The sequence below is a fragment of the Myotis nattereri genome, assembly GCF_964212035.1.
Source record: "Myotis nattereri genome assembly, chromosome: 2".
Taxonomy (NCBI): Eukaryota; Metazoa; Chordata; class Mammalia; order Chiroptera; family Vespertilionidae; genus Myotis; species Myotis nattereri.
The window spans coordinates 41253708-41261734 of NC_138076.1; the positions used below are offsets into that span (position 1 = coordinate 41253708).

The following is an 8027-nucleotide window of genomic DNA, read 5'->3' on the forward strand; positions in this document are numbered from 1 at the left end:
ATGGTTTGAGTCCCCCGACATGGTTCGATTTCCCGTCAGGGCACATGCCCTGGTTTGGGGCTCAATCCCCAGTAGGGGGCGTGCAAGAGGCAGCCAATCAATGATTCTCTCTTATCATTGATGTTTCTATCTCTCCCTTCTTCTCTGAAATCAATTAAAAACATATTTTTTTAAAATGAAACAACTAACTCTACTTTCCTTTTGTTCATTGAAGGCACAGGCAGTGACTGATCAATAAATCCTCTGATCAGCATGAGAGTGCCTGTTATCACACCCAGGTGAGAAAAATCTGGCCAAGCCAAACACTTGAAAGTTTTCCTTGATTTGCAGGGACTTATTGATGCCCCGCCTCCTCTCATGACCACTTGCAGCAATCCGTGACGGAGGGACTCTTGAATAGGCTTTTAGAAATCCTGAAAGGACCTCACAGGCCTGCATTCCCAGGTTGCAAACCCCTTAAGAATCCAAAGACTCCAAGCTGAGAGACAAAACCTAGAGTACATGAAAATCAAAACGTAAAGAAATTTTACCCAGGATGATTGATATCCTGAAGTACAGAAAACTCCTCCTCTAAGGAATTTTCATAAGTACCACCTGAAATTTAAGCAAACCATGGAACAATTTGCCATTGACTATTTACACTTATGCCAACTGCCCATAAAATGCCTCTCCTGCTTTGCAAGGGCAGAAAGCAAGAACAAATGACCTATTTAGGCCTGAGATTTCCCGGCGTAGCACAAGGCAGGAGACTAAAATGCAATGCAATGATGCTGAAGTTGAAAGAGCTGATTGAGTGAATTGGGTTTTGCGCTTTTTTTTTTAACATGCATATCCAACGTTAGAGCTAAAACGTCAGAATGGCAGGCATCCTTCACTGCTTTTACTTATGAAGCAACCAGAATGCAGATTTCCCCACTAATCTACTGCACATTTTCACGGTGTGATTATGCAGCACTGCAAATGCATCTTTTTGGCACAATCTGTCGGCCTGCCTTCACTATTGGGTGGCTGTCAGTGATGCCGTTGTAATAATAAATACAATAGAGTGAATCTGGGGTCCCTCACTCCGGCTTTCAAAAATGTGCTAACTTATCCCATATTCTCACTGGGCTCTAAACCCTCCACCCTATCTGATTTTGCACAGATGTTCAAGAAGAAATGTGTTTTTTTTCTTTAAATGAACGTCAAGGGCCTGGCAAAGTACTGTACCAAAAAAAAAAGCCAAAGTCAGCACTGTGTTGAAAAGCTGATTATTAGCTCACTTCCTTCTCTCTCCAGTTCCTCTACTTCGAAAAAAGTAACATGGAAACTATCACACTAGCCCAAGGTCTTTAAAAAACCAGGCAGGTTATAGGTAGTTTTTCTCTGTTCCTTTATGCTGAACTTTAAAAAGCTCTTAGTACTGTGGGTATATGAAGGATGCTTTGCTAGAGGCAGCCCTGGGCTCTCATTCTTTTGGCTACAATCCCTGGGGAGGTGAGGTCATGGGGAAATTCCGGGGGGGTCACAGAAGCACTGAGTGACACTGGTAAAGTAGCCTGAGACCAGTCCCATCTCCTGTACCAACCCCCATGGCACCCTATTTTCAGAGCCTTGCTTATTCGCCCGTTTCCCCCTCCTTCCCATCACTTCCCCCCAGTGGCCACCAAGCACTCCCTAAGCAGCCAAAATTAAACCTATAGCCTGGTGTCTGCTGGATTCCTCCTCAGAACCGCCTCATGCATGGCTCATCAGAACCAGGACTCTCAGACTTGTTCCCACCCCACCCCGCGGAACAGCAGGGAGCAGAGGAAGCACAGCAGGGTCTCCAAGTTCCAAGTTGTCAGAGGCATCTTCCCTTTGTTCCGCCCAGCAGAGAACTGCTGAACCGAAGCATCCACAGAGAGAGTGAAAAATCTGTGGTCAAGAGATTTATTAAAAAAAACACAAACAAAAAACACAAACAGCTCTCGGCGTCCAACCTAGTTCACGGCACAAAGGTCTAAACGCACCAAGAAGGTTGGAATCGTCAGTAAATAGGGGACCCGTTACAGCACCTCCCTCAGGAAAATGGTGAAGAAAATTGAAATCACCCAGCACGCCAAGTACACCTGCTCCTTCTGTGGCAACACCAAGATGAAGAGGCGAGCCGTGGGGATCTAGTACTGTGGTTCCTGCATGAAACAGTCGCTGGTGGCGCCTGCACCTACAGCACCACTTCTGCATCACGGTCAAGTCAGCCATCAGAAGACTGAAGGAATTGAAAGGCCAGTAGCAGCTCCACAGTTTGAAACATTGCGAGCCTATAATAAATGGCTTAATTTATTTATTTTTTTTTAAAAAAAAGAACAAACCGTATTTAATTTCTGTGCGACAGTGAGAAAGACAAGATGGAAAAATGTGAATGAGTGAGCGTGCAGATACATGCAGAGGTACAGGTATGTTTAACAGCAAACCTATCATATAACAAATCATATGTATTCTCTTCGACTAAATCCATAAATACTGGACTGAATCTGCACCCTTGGAAAATGAAAATTTTCAATAATTTTTTAACCATTTAGGTCTGGCACTATTACTGCTTCTACAGTAATTTTTTTTTATCATCTTCTACTGGACCTGGGCAAAAAAAGTGACCTTGCAGTTGAACATGGCAGATAAAGTCACATGCCTGCATCACTTCCCCCTCCAAAAATCCTACCAAAGTGGCAGGACACCTAACTTTTTAAAGGAACAAAACAATATATAGCAGCAGGGACAAGAGCAGACAAAACATTTAACTGACTACTTGGATGATGGGAAGCAGAGAGCAGGAAGTGATGATTTATATCCTAAAGGATGTTCAGAGGGGTTCCACCAAATAGGGCATTTCCCACCCTTCTCCCTGGGAGGCTCCTGCTGAAGGGAAGGGTGAGGGGTGGAGTGGAAAAGAGGATGCAAATCAGATACAAAGGGATGGACCTTGGGACCCAGCTCCCCTCCCCATCTGCCCCAATTGCCAATGAAGAGGTTTATTATCCAAAGAAGCTGAAGGATAGGACTGACTATCCAAGAGTAGTATTTTGTTCTACTTATTTTTTGTCACAATTGGATCTCTTCAGGGTGTCAACTGAGATAAAGGTGACTTGCTCCCTCCTGTCTGCCCACATGCTCCATCCTGAGCAAAGACACTGATAAAATCTTTAACCTAACCTTTAAGCTGTGGTCTTCAGGCACAACAGGTTGAATTCAAATATATGTGTCTTTCCTTTGAGATTGTCCTCAACTTTTCCCCATTCCAATAGATTCCTTCTCTCTTTTTGCTCCTCTGTAAGCAGACACATTTATCGATGGCCTTCTTTCTGCCTTCGTGCCTTTTTATACCATTTCCTGTTGTTGTTTATGGAGTGCTTTCTCACATCTCAACTCCTTCAAGAAGTATCCTCGGTTCAACTCATATCTTGTTCTCAAAACCAATCCCGCTATCTTCCTACACAGATTAATAAATGACTTTCTCACCTTCCCAGACACTCAAGCCAAAACTTTGGAGTCACTTTGTTTCTCCCTTTCCAGAATCCCCTGCATCTAATCACTCTTAAAACAAACAAACAAACAAAAAAGCAAAGAAGTTAAGCCAGGGAGATCAGAGACCCATATAACACCAGGCACAATGAAAAAGAGTGATATGATTCAGGTCTGAAAATGCTGCAAGAGGTGGTGGGAGGTAAGGAAGAGTATACTTGCTCCCCATGGGACCCAAGTCCCCTTCCTCCAACCTGCTTCCAGAATACTCAGCTTATCCCAGGCAAAGCTGGTGGAATTATTCTCTGGAGAATCTGAATGCACACATATTGACATTGGAGGGTTTCTACCAACAAAAAGACCAGTTGCTGCTTCATCACTTTAAAGAAAAATTAACAGTTGACAAGCCCTGTCCACATATCTGATTTTTTGTTCCTTACTCTTAATATTTGCTCTTAATAAACAGCCAAGAATAAGCAAACATGTAAGGAAAATCTACAAAATGAAAGTTGGGGCCAAAACACAGAGGGGGAAAGCATTCTGAACGCAGGCAGACGTTACAGGAAGCAGAGGGGGGAAATTCCTTTAATCTAGAATTATATCCCCAGAGAGAATACCATGTCTCAAAATATAGGGAGAGATGCTATGAAAAAAGGGCAAGAGCTCTTAGGAATTAACATATAGATAACTGAAATTTGTGTTTCTATAGTTAGTAGGATAATTTGAGGAAATTTCGTAAAAAAATTGGGCAAAAAATAAATACACAGAAATGTTAAACGGTAAGTAGGACATCTTCTACAAGGTCAAATAATCAAATAAGAGAATTACAGAAAGATTTTTTTAAAAAATGGTTTTCTTCCTCAAGAAATATCCCAGAGCCCTAGCCAGTTTGGCTCAGTGGATACAGCACTGACTTACAGGATTGAAGAGTCCCAGGTTTGGTTCCGGTCAAGGACACATGCCTGGATTGCTGGCTCAATCCCCCGTAGGGGCGTGCATGAGGCAGCCGATCAATGATTCTCTCTCATCATTGATGTTTCTATCTCTCTCTCCCTTCCTCTCTGAAATCAATAAAAAAAATTCTTTTAAAAAAAGGAATGTCCCAGAGTGATAGACAAGGGTCTCCAGATTTAAAAGAAAAGCAAAAGCCCAGCATAAGTAATTTTAAAAGGGCCCACTGAGATATATGCCAAAAATTGTGAAACTTCAAAATATGAGAAATTAAGTGAAGATTCAAAAATGTTTCAGAGAGAAGAGAGAAAATAAATCACACATAAAGGATGCTAGATGACAGCGGAGCAATGTCTTCAAAATTTCAAAGATATTCGTTTCAATTTTTAATTCCACATCTAGTAAAATTATCAAGCAATCCTAAGCAGACATTAAAGACGTTTTTACACGCGAAGAGTTAAAAGAAATTTATTTCCCTTGAAACTTTCTGAGAAAGCTACTGAAGTATGTGTCCTACCAAACAATGGCATAAACCATGGTATTAAAGGATATGGAATCCAGAAAAGAGTGAGCCCAGGAAAGGAGACCAGTTAAGGAAAGTCCCTGAATGATGGCTGTATACTAACTAGGGCTAGAGTACAATCCATTCAGACAGGAGTGGGAGGATGGGGATATTGCAGATGTTGCACACAACAAGGAAAAAAGATGAGGGATTGGTTTTTAAAAAAAAATGGGAAAAATTAGTTGAAAGAAAATTTACAGGTCTGTTGAAGCTATTTGGAAGAAATTAGCAATGGGTACATAAAAAAATCAAGTTACATTTTAAGAAATGTGGACTATCTCCAAGAAAACCAGTGTTTTTTCGTGTTTTCTTTTGAGGGGCGGGGGCGGGGAGGGTCGTAGGAGGGAAGCAGTGAACACTTTACTCAGTGATACTAACGTCTATAACAACTACTGCATTAACCTAACACTTACTATAACTACATGGAGGGGGAGGCAGGAGATGAGGGTTCCAATTGCTGTCACTGTCTACAGCAGGAAGTGCCAGGGACCTGGAAGTTTTAACCACTTAAACAGCCTTTCAACTCATCGTCCTGTTTTCATATCTTCCACCAAAGCTAGAAGGTTTCCCTACACACTGAGGGAGGGGCTCCACCAAAATGCGAGAGAAAATGTGAAAAGAGAAAGACATAGGCTGTAGGAAATAGATTTCATAAAGAGAAGCAAGGGGATTCCCAGGGTAACGCCAGAGAGATCTCTGATGCTGTCGAGGTCAGAGAGGAACCCAGCCCAGACTGGAGCAGCTCGGAAGACTTCAGACTAAATCTTCTCGAGGGTAAAACACAGCCTATCTGAGCAACTGATGAACTGGAATATACTGAAAGGGATTTAGGCATGAAGTGAGAGCAGCCTTGGAATGAATTAGGTAAGTCTACGGAAAATGAAGCAAAGGAAAAGCTAGATAATTATTAACTCCAAAGAAAGCAAAAATTGAGCAAAAATGAAAAGCAGCCATGGTATGAACACAAGCCACATGACTCACTGCATGGCTCTGTCATCAATAGTCAAAGCAGAGTATTGCAATAACATGACTGTGAGTACTAAGCTACTAGGAAGTGTGTCTTTTATTCTTGTATAGCTGCACATCATTACCTATTACGATTAGAAAAAAAATAAAGTTAAAGCCCATATAACTCTTTGAAGCAACAGAAATTTAAAAAGCTAAGCATTAAAGTTCTAAGAAAATATGAGATTTTTTAAAATGCTCTGACTTAGGAAGATCTATCTAAACATAACCTAGATTCAGTTGCCATAAAGGAAAAAACTGATAAAAGTACAAAGCCAAAAAGCAAAGTTCCAAGTAGGACAGAGCATTCGCAATACATCGGATGAAGAGCTAATCTTCTCCATGTGCCAAGGAACTCTTGCAAATCAGGAAGAAAAATATTTACAGAAAAACGAGTAAGGGACAGAGACAGGTAGCAGATAGACAGCAAAGAAAATCCACGTGGTGTGCCAACAATGAAATGGTGTACAATCCCAACTAGTAATAAGAAAGATGCAAAATGTGTACAGTCCCAGCTAGTAATAAGAAAAATGCAAAATGACAATTAAGAAAAACTGGCCTCTGACTGATGAGATTAGGAAAGGTGAAAACTTTAACAGGCAGTTAACGACCATGATGAAGGGACTCTGGACCCAGACAGCCTAGTTCACAGGCCACTTACTAAGTGTGGCCTGTGGGCAGGTTATGTCCTGTCTGTTGCCTCGGTTTCCTCATCTGGAAAGCTATGATAATGAGAGTACCTCTAAGTATTGCTCTAAAGATTAAACAATATTTGTAAAGCACTTGAAACAGTTCCTAGCACAAAGTAAGCACTACATAAGAGTTCTTAAAACAAACAAGTATAAACTCTTAGAAGACAACATGGCAATATCTATCTATGTTAAAAACAAATACACCCTTTGACCACAGATCCCACTTCACTTTTTGAATTTATATTTCAAACAGACTCACAAAAAGACATCAAGGATCTTCACTGCAGCATTGTTTGTTAACAGCAAAATATCCTAAGGAACCTACGTGTCTATCAAAAGGGCAACTTTACAGATAATTAAAGGCACCCCTATAAAATGGAATATTATATGCCACTAAAAAGAATGAGGCAGATCTGTATATACCCATGGTCGGCAAACTACGGCTCGCAAGCCACATGTGGCTCTTTGGCCCCTTGAGTGTGGCTCTTCCACAAAATACCACGTGTGGGCGCGCACGTACAGTGCGAATGAAACTTGGTGGCTCATGCGCAGAAGACGGTATTTTGTGGAAGAGCCACACTCAAGGTGCCAAAGAGCCGCATGTGGCTCGCGAGCCGCAGTTTGCCGACCACTGGTACCAATACAGAACAATCTTCAGGGTGTATTAAGTGAAGAGAACAAAATACAACACTATGCAGTGTATGCTGCCATTGTGTTGTCTATGCATAAACTATTTCTGGGATAGTTTTTTTTAATGGTGAAGATTATCATATAATGCTCCTACCAGGGGTGTTTTAATGGGTAAGAATCATGAAAGAGTCTTTCCAAAGTGGTAAAAAAGTCTCTTCCCTTAAAGAGAGTAAACTTTTCCCATGTAACTTTATTTTCACTATTTACTTAACAAATCTTGTTCCCACAGCATTGCATTAAAACAAACTTCAGCCCTGGCCAGGTGGCTCAGTTAGTTGGAGCATCATCCTATACACCAAAAAGGTCAAGGGTTTGATTCCGGGCCAAGGCACATACCTAGGTGTCTATGGGAGGCAACCGATCAATGTTTCTCTCTCACGTCGATGTTTCTCTCTCTCTCTCTCTCTCTCTCTCTCTCTCTCCTCCCTCCCTCTCTCCTTCTTTCTCTCTCTCCCTCTCCCTCTCTCTCTTACCTCTTTTTCCCCTCCCTCCCTCCTCTCTCTAAAATCAATAAACATATATCCTTGGGTGAGGGTTTAAAAACTTCAAATGGCCTTGAACTCTGAATTAGTGGGGTTTAAAACCTAAACATGTTGGCGCACGTGTGCAGTGGTGTGCTCACAATATCTATTAATATTTCAATAGTT

At 41.5% G+C, this 8027-nt stretch overlaps 1 pseudogene across 1 annotated transcript; it reads left to right on the forward strand.

Moving 5' to 3' along the window:
* Positions 1 to 252: 252 nt before the first annotated feature.
* Positions 253 to 2254, forward strand: LOC308513688 (large ribosomal subunit protein eL43-like; annotated as a pseudogene). Its single transcript has 2 exons — positions 253 to 278; positions 1980 to 2254. The product of its transcript is annotated as a large ribosomal subunit protein eL43-like (transcript).
* Positions 2255 to 8027: the final 5773 nt, after the last annotated feature.